Source organism: Aethalodelphis obliquidens, unplaced genomic scaffold, assembly GCF_003676395.1.
Source record: "Aethalodelphis obliquidens isolate GAN/ISIS:26980383/991018 unplaced genomic scaffold, ASM367639v1 scaffold27, whole genome shotgun sequence".
Taxonomy (NCBI): Eukaryota; Metazoa; Chordata; class Mammalia; order Artiodactyla; family Delphinidae; genus Aethalodelphis; species Aethalodelphis obliquidens.
The window spans coordinates 5513338-5532686 of NW_020837971.1; the positions used below are offsets into that span (position 1 = coordinate 5513338).

The following is a 19349-nucleotide window of genomic DNA, read 5'->3' on the forward strand; positions in this document are numbered from 1 at the left end:
TAAACCCACTTTGGCTTCTATTTCTAGAAAAAGGGTAGACTAGAAAATCTGGAAATCCTCTTGATACAAAACATCAGTAAATGCTAAAACAAACATTTTTAAAAATATTTCCTTTTTAAATTTTTTAAAATTTCAGCTTTACTGAGGTATATTGACATAAAATTATAAGATATTTAAAGTGTACATCATAGTGAGTTGATTTATGTATACATTGTAAAAGGATTCCCCCATCTAGTTAAATTAAACATATCCAACATCTCACATACTTATCTTTATTTATTTTTATGAGAACGTTTAAGTTCTACTCTGTTAGCAATTATACAACACAGTGTTATCAACCATAGTCATTATTTAGATGACTTTAGATTACTTTTAATCTAAAGTGTATTAGATTATTTATCTCCATGTATTACTTAGATTCTCAGACCTTATTCATCTTATAGCTGAAAGTTGATATCCTTTTTCCAAACTCCCTATTTCCCCTACCCCATAACCCCTAATAATCAGTTTTCTACTCTCTAAAACAAACATTTGTTTTTTAAAAATAATTGAGTTTTCAAGAAAGTAAGGAAAATATCCAGGGCCCCAGTCTTTGTAAACCCAGACACACAATAAGATATCCACGCCACAGTTGCTTGGGATGGGAGAACAGTGGAGGTGGTTGCTGCTTTTCATAACAAATAGGTTCAGATTTTACTGGCCATGCAGGGACAGAAAAAGTTACCAGGCTTATACAAAGCTGGAGGTCATAACTGAGTCAGAGGGAGAAAGAGAAGGAGACAGAGAAAGGGAGAGAGACAGAGAAATCCAGGATTATAAAAAAGAGATGTAAAAACAAAATAAAAAACTGCTATTGACAAGAGAAAAACTGAAGTACCTAGCCTGGGATGAAAAAAATTTCCCAAAGAATTTGTAACCAAAGACCACTTATTGTGTGCATTGGAATTTGAATTTTATTATGTGTGGGATCTAACTTGAATTTATTACCTTTGTAATTGTATTTGATACATTAACATGAAAAGAGTTTCCAACTTGGTAGTAACTATGGGGCATTTGGCAGAAATAAATACCCTCTCTCTAAAGAAACACACCCTCAAACCTGGCCTTGTAGAATTCGTACAGATTAAGCCACAACAAAATGAGCTCTCAATAAAAATTACAAAACACAGGAAGGAAAAAAAGTCCAACAAGAGTGAACAACAGTAAAACAATAACTTCATGAATAAAATTGTCAGTAATCATGAAAACATTAAGGTGATGAAGACAAAAAAATTCTTGAGAAAAGCTGTTGAAAAAGGACTGGGCAGATTTATAAAGAAACCAAATAAAATTCATGGCAATTAAAAACATAATGATTGAAACTAAAAACTCAACAGATGAGTTAAATAGCAGAAGAAACCCAGCTAATACAAGGAATAGCAAACTGGATTATGTATAATGAAATTACACAGGATAAAGCACAGAGAGATAAAGAGATGGAAAATATAAAGGAGGTTAAGAGACACATTATATAACATAAAAAGGTCCAATATTCTATATATCTTTATAGAGTTTCCAGAAGGAAGGAACAGAGCAAATGGAATCAAAGCAAAACTCAAAAATAGGGCTTCCCTGGTGGCACAGTGGTTGAGAGTCCACCTGCCAATGCAGGGGACACGGGTTCGTGCCCTGGTCCAGGAAGATCCCACATGCCGCGGAACGGCTGGGCCCGTGAGCCATGGCCGCTGAGCCTGCGCGTCCAGAGCCTGTGCTCCGCAACAGGAGAGGCCACAACAGTGAGAGGCCTGCGTACCACAAAAAAAAAAAAAAAAAAACATATTACAGACAAAAATGCTTTAGAACTGATGAAAAGCAACAATTCTCAGATTTAAGAAGCACAAGAAATCCCAAACAGGATAATCAAGATACCATGGGTTTGTAGTGAAATTGCAAAAGGCCATAAGCAAAGGAAAACCTTAAATGCAACTGGAGACAGATTACCTACAAAAGAATGTCACTTAGCAGTCGCAGAAAGCATAGTCAGCAGAAAATACTTACCAATCTCAGATACCACATGCAAGTAAATTACAACTCAAGGATGAGTATTAAGTAAAGACACTCTACGACAAAGACTGAGAGAGTTTGCCTCCAATACACCCATCACAAAACAACTTCTAAAGGACATTGAAATCAGAGGAAAGGAGTGAGATGAAATAGTAATGATGGGCAAAGAAATTTAATAAGCATAAGGGTAAACCCAGCAACCTTATAAAAACATATAAGGATGATGACACGTGGGAGTACAAAAAACAAGGGACAAAACTGCTAGAATATATTCATACTCTAAGACTGGAGAAAGTAATCAGAGTTAAAATGTTCTAAATTCCATTAATGAGTCAGGAAGAAAGTATAGCTATTAATTTACTTTAGGCTTTATTAAGGTAAATGCACATGTCAAAAATATTTAAGAGAAGCCACTGAAATAATGGAAATAAAATGGATATCTTCTAACACATGAAAATGGGGACAAGGCGGTAGCTTTTAAAAGTCAATAAATAAAGGCAGGAAAGGACAAAACAAGTACATAAAAGAGAATAAATAGTATAAAATAAGATGAGAAAAATGAATCTAAGTATATCTAGCAATAATAAATTTAACAAAATTCACTGCTTGGAAGACAAAGATTATCCCTAATAATGCTTTTGCTTTAAAGTTTTCCCCTCTGATATCAATATAGCTATCAAATTTCCTTTCAGTTGTGTTCATCTTGTTCAGTATTGTATTTTAGGTAGATTTTAAAAATTTGATAAAGAGGGTCACTACATTATAATTAAAGAAAACAATACAAATAATTTACTAAAGATATATAACAATTCTAAATGAAAGTATCCAGTAGTAGAGCTGCAAAGATACAAAGGAGAAATTGACAAATCCACAATCATCATGAAAGGTTGTATCAGAACTCTCAATTGTTGATAAATCAGTGTGAGGAAATAAAAATCTTTCCTGGATTCCTCAGTGCTCCTGAGGAAAAAGCTTTAGCCTCTGGAGACAGAAATCTATATGATAAAACGGTAATGTTTTGTCTTCACTTCCTCTATAAACATTTTACTTTCCACATACTATGGAGATTAGATCTGTAGCTTTCTGTCTAGTTAATTTCTCTGATCTAAAAGGATAATAAAACTTCTCTTGTCTCCCCAAGAAGGTCAAATGTGTATAATCTGGCCTAGTTCCTTCCCTAGGTCAAGTTCCCAAGATGTCAGGAAGATCCCTAATAATTTACATTCAAGGAGATATGTGTCGCAGGACCTGGGAGACATCTATAGATCATGAAAACTAGAGACACTGGTGCTTATCTGGCCCTTGGAGAGATGTGTTTACAAGGAGTCCTACCTCCCTCTTTTACTTATAAGGACCCTTGTGATTATATTGGATCCACCCAGATAAACAAGGATAATCTCACCATCTCAAGATCTTTAACTTGAGTCTGCAAAGACTCTTGCCATGTATTCACAGGTTCTGAGGATTGGGGTGGGGGTGGGGGGCAGGTAGCACAGGGGACTATTATTCTGCCTATCAAACTATGTAAGGAAATGATAAACACTAAATTTAAGAAAGCAGTTAAATTTTTTTTAAGATCTTTATTGGAGTATAATTGCTTTACAATGTTGTGTTCGTTTCTGCTGTATCACAGAGTGAGTCAGCTATACATATACATATATCCCCATATCTCCTCCCTCTTGCATCTTCCTCCCACCCCCCCATCCCACCACTCTAGGTGGTCACAAAGCACTGAGCTGATCTCCCTGTGCTATGTGGCTGCTTCCCACTAGCTATTTTACATTTGGTAGTGTATATATGTCCATGCCACTCTCTCACTTCATCCCAGCTTACCCTTCCCCCTCCCTGTGTCCTCAAGTCCATTCTCTACATCTGTGTCTTTATTCCTGTCCTGCCCCTATGTTCTCCAGAACCTTTTTTTTTTTTTTTTAGATTCCATATATATGTGTTAGCATGCAGTATTTGTTTTTCTCTTTCTGACTTACTCTGTATGACAGACTCTAGGTCCATCCACCTCACTACAAATAACTCAATTTCATTTCTTTTTATGGCTGAGTAATATTCCATTGTATATATGTGCCACATCTTCTTTATGCATTCTTCTGTCGATGGACACTTAGGTTGCTTCCATGTTCTGGTTATTGTAGATAGAGCTGCAATGAACATTGTGGTACATGACTCTTTTTGAATTATGATCTTCTCAGGGTATATGCCCAGTAGTGGGATTGCTAGGTCATATGGTAGTTCTATTTTTAGCTTTTTAAGGAACCTCCATACTCTTCTCCATAGTGGCTGTATCAATTTACATTCCCACTAACAGTGCAAGAGAGTTCCCTTTTCTCCACACCCTCTCCAGCATTTATTGTTGGTAGGTTTTTTGATGATGGCCATTCTGACCATTGTGAGGTGATACCTCATTGTAGTTTTGATTTGCATTTCTCTAATGATTAGTGATGTTGAGCATCCTTTCATGTGTTTGTTGGCAGTCTGTATATCTTCTTTGGAGAAATGTCTATTTACATCTTCTGCCCATTTTGGGATTGGGTTGTTTGTTTTTCTGATATGGAGCTGCATGAGCTGCTGCTGCTTGTATATTTTGGAGATTAATCCTTTGTCAGTTGCTTCATTTGCAAATATTTTCTCCCATTCTGAGGGTTGCCTTTTCGTCTTGTTTATAGTTTCCCTTGCTTTGCACAAGCTTTGACGTTTCATTAGGTCCCATTTGTTTATTTTTGTTTCCATTGCTCTAGGAGGTGGGTCAAGAAGGATCGTGGTGTGATTTATGTCATAGAGTGTTTTTCCTATGTTTTCCTCTAAGAGTTTTATAGTGTCTGGCCTTACATTTAGGTCTTTAATCCATTTTGAGTTTATTTTTGTGTATGGTGTGTAAGAGAGCAGTTACTTCTGAGGGAGGGGGAAAAATGCAGTTAGAGCGGCTTTAATTGTATTTGTTAAGTTTTATTTCTTAAACTGAATAGTGATTACACAGGTGTTCATTATATTATATTTCTTTGCATGCCTAAAATATTTTATTTTAAAAACCTCACTTTTGAATAAAGTACCCAGGAATAAATTTAAGGAGGTAGAAGACTAGTACACTGAAATTTCTTTCTTTACTGAAAGAAATTAAAGAAGACCTAAATAAATGGAAAAATATCCCAAGTTAATAGATTGGAAGACATAATAACAATAAAAGAAATTTAATCAGACTTTGAAATCTGCCCATGAATAAACACCAAAAACAAACAAACCCACAGGCTCAAAGAGTTTACAAGACTATTCTATCAAATATCCAAGGAATAGGTAATACTAACACGAATAGTATTAAGATGTCAATACTATCGAAAGTGATCTACAAATTCAGTATAATCCCTATCAAAATGCCAGTGGTCCTTTTTTTCCCCCAGAAACACAGAAAAGCCAATCCTCAAATTCATATGGAACTGCAAGGGGCCCCAAGTAGCTAAAACAATTTTGGAAAAGAAAATCAAATTTAAAGGAGACACACTTCCCAATTTTGAAACTTATTACAAAGCTACAGTAACCAAAACTGCATGGTACTGGCATAAGGATAGGTAAATATACTGTTGTAGTAGAATTAAGAGTATAAAAATAAACCAGGGCTTCCCTGGTGGCGCAGTGGTTGAGAGTCCGCCTGCCGATGCAGAGGACACAGGTTCGTGCCCCGGTCTGGGAAGATCCCAATGCCGCGGAGCGGCTGGGCCCATAAGCCATGGCCGTTGAGCCTGCGAGTCTGGAGCCTGTGCTCCGCAACGGGAGAGGCCACAACAGTGAGAGGCCCGTGTACCGCAAAAAAAAATAAATAAATAAACCAATACATCTATGGTCAATTGATTTTTGCAAGGATGCCAAGAACATTCAGTGTGGCAGGAACAGTCTCTTCAATAAACAGTGCTGGGACAACTGGATATCAAAATGCAGAAGAATGAATTTTGGACCTCCTACCTCACATCATACACAAGATTTACTCAAAATGGATCAATAACCTAAATATAAGGCTAAAATCTATAAAACTCTTAGAAGAGAAAATAGGGGTAAATCTCCATGACCTTGGGCTTGGCAATGGACTCTTAGATATGACAACAAAAGCGTGAGCAATAAAGGAAAAAATAAGTTAGGATTCATCAAAGTTTAAAACTTTTGTGCATCAAATGACTTTATCAGAAAGTAAAAACTCTACCTTTTGTCTGTATGTGCTGCAAAGGGGAAAATGTGCCACAAATTGTCAGTCATTGAAATGGCCTAGAAGTACTGGAAAGGTATTATGGTCAATCAGATGGCCTGAAAAGTGTACCTGTACAGTTTTGCACATATACTATACTTGAGGAAGTATTATAATAGACAGGGTTTATGCTCAGGGGTAAAAGCAACCTAGAAAAGAGAAGTAGCAGCACAGAATAGCAGTAAAAGTGTAGGGCCAAATTTCTGAGACTCTAAGCAATGTGAGAACAAGTGACTTGTGTAAGAGTTGGGTAAGAACAACTTGGTGTAAGAGGGGGCCAGAAAGCAAAGCCCTAAGGGTAGCAAACTGTAATAGAACTAATGAAGACATAAAGTCACTGAAGAGAGCACCTCTGAGTCTCCTCAACACACAAGGAAATGGACATGCCACTGCTCAGGGTGGATTGAGCCTTTATTCCAGAGTCACTGCTACTCCTTGGAAGGTTACTGTCTTAGTTTCCCAAGGCTGCTGTAACAGATTATCACAAACTGTGTGGCTTAAAACAACAGGAAAGGGTACAAGTCTGAAATGACAGTGTTGGCAGGGCCATGCTCCCTCTGAAGGCTCTAGAGGTGGCTCCCTCCTTGCCTCTTACTAGCTTCTGCTGTTTGCTGGCATTCCTTGGCATTCCTTGGCTCATAGCTACATCACTCCAATCTTTTTCACATGGCCTTCTTCCCTCCTGTGTGTTTCTGTGTATCTGAATCTCCCTCTCCTTTCTTTTATGAAGAAACCAGTCATTAGATTTAAGACCCACCCTAATCCAGTGTGATGTTATCTTAGCTAATCACATCTATTTTCAAACAATTTTGGAGCGATTTTGAATTTTGAATTTTGGAGCAATACTACTCATTTCAATTACCTAACTTCCCTGAGTCCATTTCCACATCTGCAAAATGAGGGTCTTTGATGAGCAAATCTCCCAAAGCCCCTTCCATACTGAAAATTTTATGATTACTGTTGTGATTCATGGCCAGATAGTTAAAACTAGACTTCTAATTGTATTGCCATTGTGTAATCTTTAATGTTAAGTTTAAAAGGTTGATTTTTCCCATATCATGTAATTAAATTACTTTTAAATGAGAAATCTAACAGCATATTATTTATAACCAAAAGAAAGTCCGTTTCTAACTGGATTGTACCCATCATCCAGGTGCAAATTCTTGCATAAATGGAGACAGACTTTTATATGAAAGGCATTCCTGCATTCTTGTCTACCTAGTAGAAAAGCAAGGGGCTAATAGAAAAAGACCATATAATGCCATTTCCGATATGTGGTATTAATTTATTCACTAGTTCATTTAACACTTATTGTTAAGCACCTGCTCTATGACAGTCATACCTCACTAATTCTATAGAACATTACCCAGAAATATTTAAGAGGCAGTTTTTCCACATCTCAGTGTGGAATAAATTTTTGTAAAGAATTTAAGTGCAATTACCATAAACTTACACTTTCTCCTAGGGAGTCATGCCATTGTTGTGCAATATATATTGAGAGTTCTAAAACATTCATATGCGTTTATACTTGGAAAAATGGAAAATAACTCCACAAGGAACAGGGGCTGTTGCCAACATGGAAACCTGGGAAGAACATCAGGGCAGGTAAGTGTGGATTTCTAATTCAATTCCATAGAAAATTACTGTGTGGTTATTCTATGCATGGGATTCTAACAACAGCAAAAAAAAACTGACAAGATGTGACAGAGAATAAAAAGCAAAGTTTTAAGAAAACTTAATACCATGAAACTATATATAAGTATCAAGTGTGAGGCTCTTCAGTCTTCCTATTTAATATGTATCAGTCAGTACCCACTATGTGCCAGGTGGAGTGGGATCTTTAGGAGAAGAAAGAACATCTAGTGGTCGTGAAAACATAGTGAGGCGAGCTAGAGAAATGAAAGCCCATATCACAAGGGAATTGGAGGGATGTAACAAAGAAGACAAAATAGGAGAGAAGAACCTTGCACCCCTAGTAGGGGGAGAACAAAAGAAAAAGAATTCACAAGTTCAAGGAAGCCTGCTCTGCCCCTAAGCAGTCACAACAGGTGCTGGTGGTATATGATCCCAGCTAAGGAATATGGCAGCAGCTGGAAGAAAAGTCTACCTTTCACACTTAATGCCCACTCCTCACTCCTCCTGACTCATGTGGTAATGAATGACACTTGCAAGAGACCAGGAATGCTTCCTGGGATGGGGAGACTATGAAATGCTGACAGTAAGCTGAAGCACCAGGTGTACAACAGATATTTTCATTTTGACCTCAAATGATAGAACTAGGATCCCTGGGAGGAAATCAATAGCTGACAGATTTCAGCTTTATGTAAGGAAAGTCCTCTAGGCTAGTCCCTTCTAGCACAAAGACTCTATGATTTTAGGATTTTGTAATTCTCTGCTCTCCCAAGCAAGCAAGTTCCAAAAGAAAGGAATGTATAATGGTCATGGTGAGAATTAAATATATTCTCTAACCCTCTGTGGTGTTCGATTGGTATTGGAACACATATCAGCACATGTGTTCAACATAGGAGCAGGGAGAAGGATCAAGGAAGAGCTAAAGTGAAGTGGGCTGACTAGGAGGGATGTCTGCTCACTGATTATGATAGAACATTGAGTGTGTTACCGAGGAGTTACTGACTTGGGGTAGAGGAGCCTGTTGGAAGAGATGAACTTTAAGTTCCTCCTAGACGAAGATTCTGTTATTCTAAGATTTTGTAATTCCTTGCTTTCCAAAACAAGCCAGCTCTTAAAAAAAAAGAACTTCATGAGAATTAAATCTATTCTCTAGTAACACCAGCACTCCCTACTTATTTGTTAGATTGCCTGGATAGTAATGCATTTCATGTGGGAGTTCTTGCTGTGAGCACAGTGAAAACCAAACAAAAATAAGTCCAGACACCATTGGCCCTGGAGGGGGAAAATGTTACAGTATAAATCTTCTAAATCAGACACAATTTGTGCATCACAGAATTATGCGACAGTGTGCACCATCAAATAACTGTAGCAAAGCCTCCTGAGCAACTGTATAGCACTCAGTTTACAAAATGCTGTTACGTGCACGCTGGCCAAATCATTCTGCAAGGCCTGTATATTCACGTTGCTTGGTAAAGCTGAAGAGGGATTCCCTTCAGGTCAAGATATCTGTATTTCTCGAGGTTTATAAAAGAGAAAAAGTAGAAATGAGAAAAACATGCCTGTGAAAGACTGGTTTCCACTAAGCTAAGTCAGGTACCACTCACTGGTACCTCTATCCAGTGACTGAGTAGGAGAGTCTGTTAGTTCTAAACCAAGAGACCATACCTCAAAGCGGGAGAAAGGGAAAAGATCCTTTCTCTTGATGGAAATAAGATATAATAAAAATTAAAGGTTCAGATTTGGTCCATTACACATAATGTGTCAAAGCCTATATCACAACCTTCAGGCAGGCCTGGTCCTCTGCCCAGGAATAAAAGAACGATGGAGGGATGTGAAAACCCGAACCCTTCCTCTTTCTAAACCTATTAGGTGGGACTAACACAGTAGGCATCTGAGTGGAATGTGAGTAATAGCCACTCCCAGAGGAGGGCATCCACTTAGGAGGGCTACCCAGTGCAGATGTTTGAGCTTCAGTGGGGGAGGCGGGCATCCAAGTGAGGCAGAGGTGAGGGGTGAGGGCATGGTGTCAGAGGTGGGGCACCAACAGCATGAGGAAGCTGGCCTGGCACAAGGCTTAGAGCCCAAGTGCACAGGAAAGTGATCTAGTCAAGCAATGGGGACGCAAGGAGAGATAAGGCAGGTGGTCACCCTGGGGGGCGTGGAGGGGAGATGGAGCTTGGTGGTGTGAGAAGCACATCGATTCTTTTTTTTTTTTTGCGGTACACGGGCCTCTCACTGCTATGGCCTCTCCCGTCGCGGAGCACAGGCTCCGGACGCGCAGGCTCAGCGGCCATGGCTCACGGGCCCAGCCGCTCCGCGGCATGTGCGATCTTCCCGGACCGGGGCACGAACCCGCGTCCCCTGCATCGGCAGGCGGACTCTCAACCACTGCGCCGCCAGGGAAGCCCGCACATCGATTCTTGAGATGAGGGACTAGCCTGTGTGGAATGTCAGAACCAGAGGAGTGTAAGGAGGGTGGTACTTGCACAGGAAAGGTGGCCGTGACGGTAGGAGATTGGTACATATGGGGAAGAGGTGGATAGATCAAGTAAGTTAAAAGGTTAGGAAATTGGGAGCCGGGTTTCTCCCTCTAGGAGAAGGTAGTTATGAGTGTGGAAAGGAAGAAAACTAGAATGAACCCTGTGGTGTTACACTGGAAGTGGGTATTGGTGGAAAATCGTGGTTTTCGATTATATACAACTAGATAAATAGGGGAGGCTAGGAGCAGGAAAATCATCCCCTGAAGCTCATGAAGAGTGGACTCTTGAACCAAATCAAGGTTCTGTTAACAAGAAGGAGGGGAGGGATTGACTACTAAGCAGCAAACATCTTGCCAGTCCACCACCCAACAGATCGTCAAAGTAGGGAGCAAACACCCTTGGCTTCAGGACGCTTTCACCACCTCTTTGATTTCCTGGGTCTTACTCACTAACCTATAGTATTTCTAGGTTATTGCTAGACCAGGGGTCAGCAAACATTTTCTAAAAAGGGTCAAAAAGTAAATATTTTGACTTTGTGGGCCAAGAGGAAATGTCCTCAACTCACTGAACAACAAATCACCAAAAGATGAATGGTCTTTTTTTATTTTACATCTGAAAATGTAAAAACTATTTTTAGTTAGAAATTCATACAAAAATAGGTGGTGGTCGGCAGGTTTGTCCCATAGGCCACAGTCTGCCACCCTTGCTGTAGACCATCCCCATCCTCAGCACTCCCAAGATGGGGCCCAGCTTGGTGGCTCTTCTGGGACTTAACCTAAAAGAGCTATGGCAAGATCCCTTGGGGCAAGCCAGATTCTTAACCCTATTTGTTTCTTGTCACCCCTGTCCTGAGGGCAACCTGTGTCCTGAAACACTCATTTCATCAGAACAAATGGAGCCAAATTTAGGGGCAAGAAATGAAAAATCCCCAAAGATCTTTTTTGGCAACACTGCTTTGCCTCAGAAGGGCCAGTTTTCACAATTCCCAGAGATTAAAAATAGAGTTCTGTTAGAATGTGAATATATTTAGACATTCACTAGTAATCGAGGTCATCATTAGGCAGCTTAGGCATAAGTGCTTTTAAATGTCAGAGTAAACCTCTTGGGTCCATTGACCATTGACTGTCTACCAGTGGGATTGTTCAGTATTGGTTTAGTCATGTTTAGTATTGGTAGGCTCATTCACAAACATTCTAGTTCACATCAGCTTTATCCCCATTATACAAATCAGGAAACTGAAGATCAAAGAGATTAAATTACGTGCTGTAGATTACACAATGTCTCAGTCAGCTCAGGCTACTCTAACAAAATACCGTAGACTGAGTGGCTTGAACAACAGACATTTCTCACAGTTCTGGAGGCTGGGAAGTCCAATATCAAAGTACTGGCAGATTTGATTCTTGGTAAGGGCTTTTTTCCTGGCTTGTAGACAACTGCCTTCTTGTTGTGTCCTCACATGGTAAAGAAAGGAAGCTCTGGTGTCTCTTCGTCTTCTTCTAAGGGCAGCAATCGCATTATGGGGGATCTACCCTCATGACCTCTTCTAAACCTAATTATCTCCCCAAGATCCTACTTCCTAACCATCTCGTTGGGAGTTAATACTTCAACGTATGAATTTGGTAGGGGCACAACCATTCAGTCCATAACACACAGTTATCCAGAGCTCAGATTCATACTTTGATTTTCTACATTTAGGATTAATTTCCCTACACAATTTCCACTGAAACTTTACCCCATTCTAGAATGATATATTGTTCTCACCTGACTGCCACCTGCCTAGAATAGAATGAGTCATAAAACACCTTTCAGCATAAATTTTAATCCTCACCATATAACCTCTATTTTGAATATTTTCCAAAGCCTCATAATTATTAGACATTTTCCAATCATAAACTACTTGACAGTATGAAAAGACTTTCATCATTTTGCTGACAAATTCTCCTAAGAGATATTTGTGTCAAAATTCTGCAAACACCCATTTACTTGAAGAAAAAATTTGTTCGAAAGTAAACCTCAATTGTTTAATGAAGTCATTCTCCTCATCCAAAATCAAAATGGAACTTTGCCAGTACGAGGTCAAGAGTTTTCTGTTCCCTGTTTAAACTAACCATTCCTTTTTGCACAACGTCTAATGTCAAAAAATATAACAACACCTTCCCTTCCAAACAGAGGAAAATTTAACCATATCCCATTAGAAATAGAACTCCCAAGAGTAGAACACTTAACAGTTAATCTGCTTCCATGGCTAAATTGCATGTTCTATTTAAACTTAATCTTTAAAAAATTTAAATATTATTTCAATTCCTGGACCACTCGTAGCAACTATCTTGTTCTGCTTACCCAAAGTAGGACATTCTAGAGAAGTTATTTTTGTTTTTAATGCAATATTTCTGATGTATAAAATGGTAGATATTCTAAAAACTTAACTGTGAGCTTCTTCTCATGTATATAGAATCTTAAGGGAAAATAATAAATTATTGTGTTTTTCACTCTGTATCTTTCTTCTATTTCTCCCTAACTTAAACTTATTCTCAAAGGAGACATATGCTCTCTAGAAGACAGTATCCTAAAAAACATTCTACTATGATTCCCAAATGCCATTAAAAGTCAAAACGTTGTTTTGGGTATAAGTTCCATATGGGTCTGAACTACGGTTTGGTGGTTATAGCCTGACATTCAAGAGTTAGATCCCAGGGACATATAGACCAATATTTCCACAAGTGTTACTTAAAATATTAAAAAATATTTGGTAGGAAAAAATAATTATGTGACCAAATAAGTTTGGGAACTTCAGATCAAAGCAAAGTAAAATATTATGAAACATTTAAGCATCTAGAGGAAGAAAGAAATTAATAATAAGCACATATCCATTAATCAGATTTAACAAATATTACCCTTTTAGAAACTGAAGTCAAGAACTTTTTTCTTTAGGACCTTCTTTTATCTCCAGAAAGACAGTGACATTAACCATTTACTGTGAACCTCATTTTTGTTTTTTTAATGTAAATTCTCTATTCTCACAGCTTCCAAGATGCCTCATTATCCTGGTTTTTCCCTGACTCTCCACCCTGGTTCTCTGCTCTCTCCATTTTTCTATTAGTCTAGGGAAACAATAGGATATATACATATGTACGCACACACACACACACACACACACACACACGCGCGCGCGCACACACACACACACACACACACACACACACACACTGTAAGTAATTGGCTCCCACAATTATGGAAGCTGAGAAGTCCAAGATCTGCAGTTGGCAAGCTGGCTATTCAGCCTTCCATGGCTTGGATGATACCCACTCCCACTGGGGAGGGCCATCTGCTTTACTCAGTGTACTAATTCAAATGTTAATCTCATCCAAAAACATCCTCACAGACACACCCAGAAGTAAGGATTAGCCAAATATCTGGGTACCCCATGGCCCATTCAAGTTGACACATAAAATTAACCATAACAGTCCCCAGTTGGCTTCCCTGCCTTTTCTTAAATCATGGGTATTTCCCAAGGCTCACCCTTTGGCACCAGCAAATTTTTAAAAATTCTCTCCCTCAAAGAGTTTATTCATTCTTACGGCTTATATGATATTTTATTTATGACAACTACCTAATCAAAATTTTAATGCTAGACTTTCAATAAGAAGGGAAAGAAGCTTGTGTGAAGGTGGAAAGGACATTTACATTTATTGTGCACTTCTTCTGTGCTAGGCGTTTCATTTTAATTCTTAGAAGACCCCTGTTATGTGTCCATGGTTATCCTAGTCTAAAGATAGAGGGACCTAACTCTACACCATTTTCCAGTTCTACCTGGATTAGGCTTGCTACATAAAATACAGGATGCCCAATTAAATTTGAATTTACATAAACAACTAATAAATTTTTATTATAAGTATATGCCACATATTGTACAGGACAAAGTTATAGTACAAAGAAAAGGAAAACTTTACCTGAAATTTAAATTTAATTGGGCGTCCTGTATTTTTACTTGCTAACTCTGGCAACCCTCACCTGAATTGGGGTCCTCCATTGCTTGTTCTGGTCCCTTAGCTCTGTATACAGACCCTCAGTGTCTGCCTGACCACCTGTCCCTCATCACCTGCGTGTTGCCATGGTCACCACATGTTGACAGCTGCCATACCCCGATCCCTGTGTTCTACGCACCTGCAGGACTCTCACCAGATGGGAATTCTTTCATGCTCACTACCTGGCCTGGCTGTGGCTGTTTGGCCAAATCCTCTGAAGACCATTCTTTACCACAATCAGCTATGGAACAGTCTTCCCCTCACTCCACCCAGAACTAGCACCACCCTGGTGGTCGTGATCCTGGTTAAGTGTCCCACCAGCATATAAACCACGCCCACTTTCCATACAATACAGGGTCTTGTGGGAAGGGGGAAAATATGGATAGAAAACTGATTTTAAAAACACAGAAAAGCGGGCTTCCCTGGTGGCACAGTGGTTGAGAGTCCGCCTGCCGATCCAGGGGACACGGGTTCGTGCCCCGGTCCAGGAAGATCCCACATGCCGCGGAGCGGCTGGGCCCGTGAGCCATGGCCGCTGAGCCTGCGTGTCCGGAGCCTGTGCTCTGCAACGGGAATGGCCACAACGGTGAGAGGCCTGCGTACCACAAAAAAAAAACACAAAAAAAGCAAAGCCAGAGAGACATCTTAACAGCTCAGGGCAGCAGCATGAGCCCCAGAAAGGAAGAGTAGACATGATTTTTGTTCAACATTTTTTCACCATTGATAAGACTGTAAGCATCATGTTTATAAAAGCAGTGAATTCCACAGGCTGTACGACATAGCTAACTCACTGAATATTGGAATTAGAACCAAAATCAACAAGATGAACTTGAATAGGAATAACAGGAACTGCTGTGTTTAGGTTGAGAATAGCAGTGACATAAGGTAAAACTGCTGGCCAGCAGTTCGGATAAAAAAGACCTCAGCATTTTTGTTCAACACAAGTTCAAGGATAGGCATTATGATGTAGTAGATGAAAAAACAAGACTTAGATTCAAACATACCCTATCTCAATTCCTGATTTCACCACTTAGGGAAAGAATGGGAGCTTATGGCAGACATCTGTGCTGCATTCCCATGCCAACCCTCCTAAGAGGTGACAGACCCCCTAATGGGAGCCCTCTGAAGCAACTGACCACTAAAAAGCCTGCCTTGAACGCCATGGTAAAAATCCCTGTGCCCAAGCTTGGTTCAGAAACTGTGGAGCCTCCTGCCTTCAAGGGACTGAATCAACTTAGGAAGCACAGGTGTGGTGGCCAGCACTGGACTTAGTGGGCTCAAGTCCAGTGCTCTTCTTGGGTTCTTGGGCTCTAAGAGACCTCTAAGACTCTTGCACAACCAAGGAGCAGGGGCCAAGGGGGATTAGGATTACATGTCATGATTGAGATTGACTTTACTGGCTGCCAAATGGGTGGAGACATGTAGCAGATGGACCTGACATAGGGGAATAAATAAATATGACATTTATTTTCATCCAAATATTAGGGAGTATAACTCACACTCTACAAAGTTTAAAGTACTTGTTCAGTCAGACAGACTCAGACCAATCCCAACCATACCACTGCGATTTAACCTACTTTCCAAGCATCATTTCATTTTTTTGCAAAAAAGAAAAAATAATGCCAAATTCACAAAGCTTTTAGGAGAATTACATGAGATAACTTGTGGTAAAAACCCTAACATAGTTCTTAGTGTGGTATGGTTGCATTTTATACAAATATGAATTCTGTGGTTTTAAAATAGTGCAATAAAAATGAGACCCATTCTATGGCAAAATTTGAAAAAAATGTGAATCCCATTTTATATTTTTATTCTTACGTGGAAAAACATCTTGAATGGGTATCATTTGCTAATCACTAATTGGATGTGGAGAATAAAAATAAAAGGGGAAGTTTAGGATGACCCTCACAGTTAAGATTTGGGTGACAAGTGATGATGCTGTTTACCAAGAAAGGCCAGGAATATGGAGGGGTGGGGAGAAGTCCCCCAACGGCAGTAGGGAGGTGATGTTTTTAAGTTAGACAAGCTAGGGGGAGATTCTGTGGAACATTCAGATAGAGGTGCTCAGCAGGTATTGCTGATAGTGGCCTGGATCTCAGAAGAGAAAGCTGGCTGGAGATTTATAGATTTGAAAGTCAGGAGTAAACAGCATATAACCTAAAGCATGTCTTTGAAATCACCCAGAGATTGAGGATGGAATGAGAAGATCAAAGAAGCAGTGATGTAGCCTTTACAAATACTATCATATAAGAAGTGAATAGGAACACATTATCTCTAGAGGAATCTTAAAATGAATGTTCAGAGAGGTGGACAGAAAACCAGGAGGGAGTGTTGTCACTGAGGCTGAGTTTAAAGAGAGATTTTTCTTCAATAATTTTTTAATTGAGGTATAGTTGATTTATAATATTCTGTTAATTTCTGCTGTACAGCAAAATGATTCACTTATATATACATTTTTAATATTCATTTCCATTATGGTTTATCATAGGATATTGAATATAGTTCTCTGTCCTATACAATAGGACCATGTTGTTTATCCATTCTATACATAAAAGCTTACATTTGCTAACCCCAACCTCCCACTCCATCCCTCCCACACCCTCCTGCCCCTTGGCAACCACAAGTCTGTTCTCTTTGTCCATGATTCTGTTTCTGTTTCATAGATAGGTTCATTTGTATCATTTAGATTCCACATATAACTGATATCATATGGTGTTTGTCTTTCTCTTTCTGACTCACTTTACTTAGTTGACAATCCCTAGTTGCATCCATGTTTCTGTAAATGGCATTATTTCATTCCTTTTTATGGCTGAGTAGTATTCCACTATATATATGTACCACATCTTCTTTATCCATTCATCTGTCGATGGACATTTAGGTTGTTTCCATGTCCTGGCTATTGTGAATAGTGCTGCTATGAACATAGGGGTGCATGTATCTGTTTGAATTACAGTTTTGTCTGCATATATGCCTAGGAGGGACTGCTGCATCATATGGTAATTCGGTTTTTAGTTTTCTGGGGAACCTCCATACTGTTCTCCATAGTGGCTGCACCATCTTACATTCCCACCAACAGTGTAGAAGGGTTCTCTTTTCTCCACACCCTCTCCAGCATTTGTTATTTGTAGACTTTTTTTTTTTTTTTTTTTGCGGTACGCGGGCCCCTCACCGCCGCAGCCTCTCCCACCATGGAGCACAGGCTCCGGACGCACAGGCCCAGCGGCCATGGCTCACGGGACCAGCCACTCCGTGGCACGTGGGATCCTCCCGGTCCGGGGCACGAACCCGTGTCCCCTGCATCGGTAGGCGGACTCTCAACCACTGCGCCACCAGGGAAGCCCTGTAGTTTTGATTTGCATTTACAGAGAGGTTTAATGTTAAAGAAGTTGTCATCCATGTCAGGTCACAGAAAGGTCAATAAAGTCATAACATTTTCATCAGCTGTTGAAGGTCAGTGGAGAGTCTAGCTAGCACAACTTCAGTGGAAAAGTGGGAGCAAAGATGGGCTTCAGGAATGTCCATTTTAAGGGAGGTGATACTTGCACTGGATGCTGCCCTGATCAAATCACACTTGGAATATTTCTTCTAACTTTGGCACTGTTGAGTGTGAAGTACTGATTGGAGGAGACAGCCATTGCATAGGAGAAGAGAAGCAGGCAGGCATCAAGATTAGGTAGTGAAAGAGAAAAATAAATGTCATGTATTAAGGTTTATATGTGGAACCTAGAAAAATGGTACAGATGAACTGGTTTGCAGGGCAGATATAGAGACACGAATGTAGACAACAAACGTATGGACAGCAGGGGGAACGTGGCGGGGAGTTAGTTGGTGGTGGTGTGATGAATTGGGAGATTGGGATTGACATGCATACACTAATATGTATAAAATAGATAACCAGTAAGAACCTGCTGTATAAAAAATAAATAAAATTAAATTTTTAAAAAATTAGGTAGTGAAAATAGAAGATAAATTAGAAGGCTCAGGAAAAACCAAACTGATAAGCCATGTTCTATGGAAATTAGAAAGACAAAACGAAGGGGCAGAGGCAGGAATATGGAGTGATTTATATTTTTTAACCACAGAAGGAACAGCAGCCAGGAACACAGTGTGGATCAGACCCCATGGGGCTGAGGATCTCAGCATGGTGCACTCTCCACACCCTATCACTCTGGCAAAGGATGCCTTCATGATGCAAACAGCATTATGAGGAAATCCTCAAGCTCTGAATAAAACCATAACTGGTCAGAGCCTTAAATGACCTGGGTATCTCTATCTGGGAGACAGAGCTTTCCATATAAAAGGATTAACTTGAACCTGGGTGCACAAGACCCACCCTGGGTGCTGCTACTCCCACTGATTCTCATCTGACTCAGTGTTGAGTAGTAAGTCACATGAGTCTAGTGTCGTTTTCTCTCACACTGCTACTTGAAGGGAAACCTCAGGACCAGGATAAGGAGGGAGCTGAGTATAAAAGTACAGAGCGATCCAGGCCACCGATTACCTGGAGAGCTCCCCTGTATTTAGAAAGTTGGGCCCATTCAGGGTGGGGAGAAAACATGGTCCATACCACTCTATGAGGGACCTACAAATAGAGAATTCTCAGAAAATGGCAACCAAGATAGTAGCAGGAGTGGAGGGGGGAAGAGTTGAGACTAGAAACTGTGAGAGAAGAATAAACAGTTGACTGAACTGGGAATTTGTAACCACATAAGTACTAGAAAATAAAATCATAGCTATGTTTTATAATTGACAAATTTGTTCTTATTCCTTGTGGATGCAGCAGAAAGAACTAGGGACAAAGGGTGCTTGGGAAGCTGCTTTCTCTGCTTTGATATGAGAAACAACTTGCTAATTACATACCTACTCCTCCCCGAAAGGGAACAGAATGCACCCCAAAGTCAACAGCCTCTCAAGCACAGAAAGCGT

The 19349-nt window shown here is 39.8% G+C and overlaps 1 protein-coding gene across 1 annotated transcript in view; it reads right to left on the bottom strand.

The window, feature by feature from the left end:
* FBXL13 (F-box and leucine rich repeat protein 13) overlaps positions 1–19349 on the bottom strand; it is a 183410-nt gene that overhangs the window by 120109 nt on the left and 43952 nt on the right.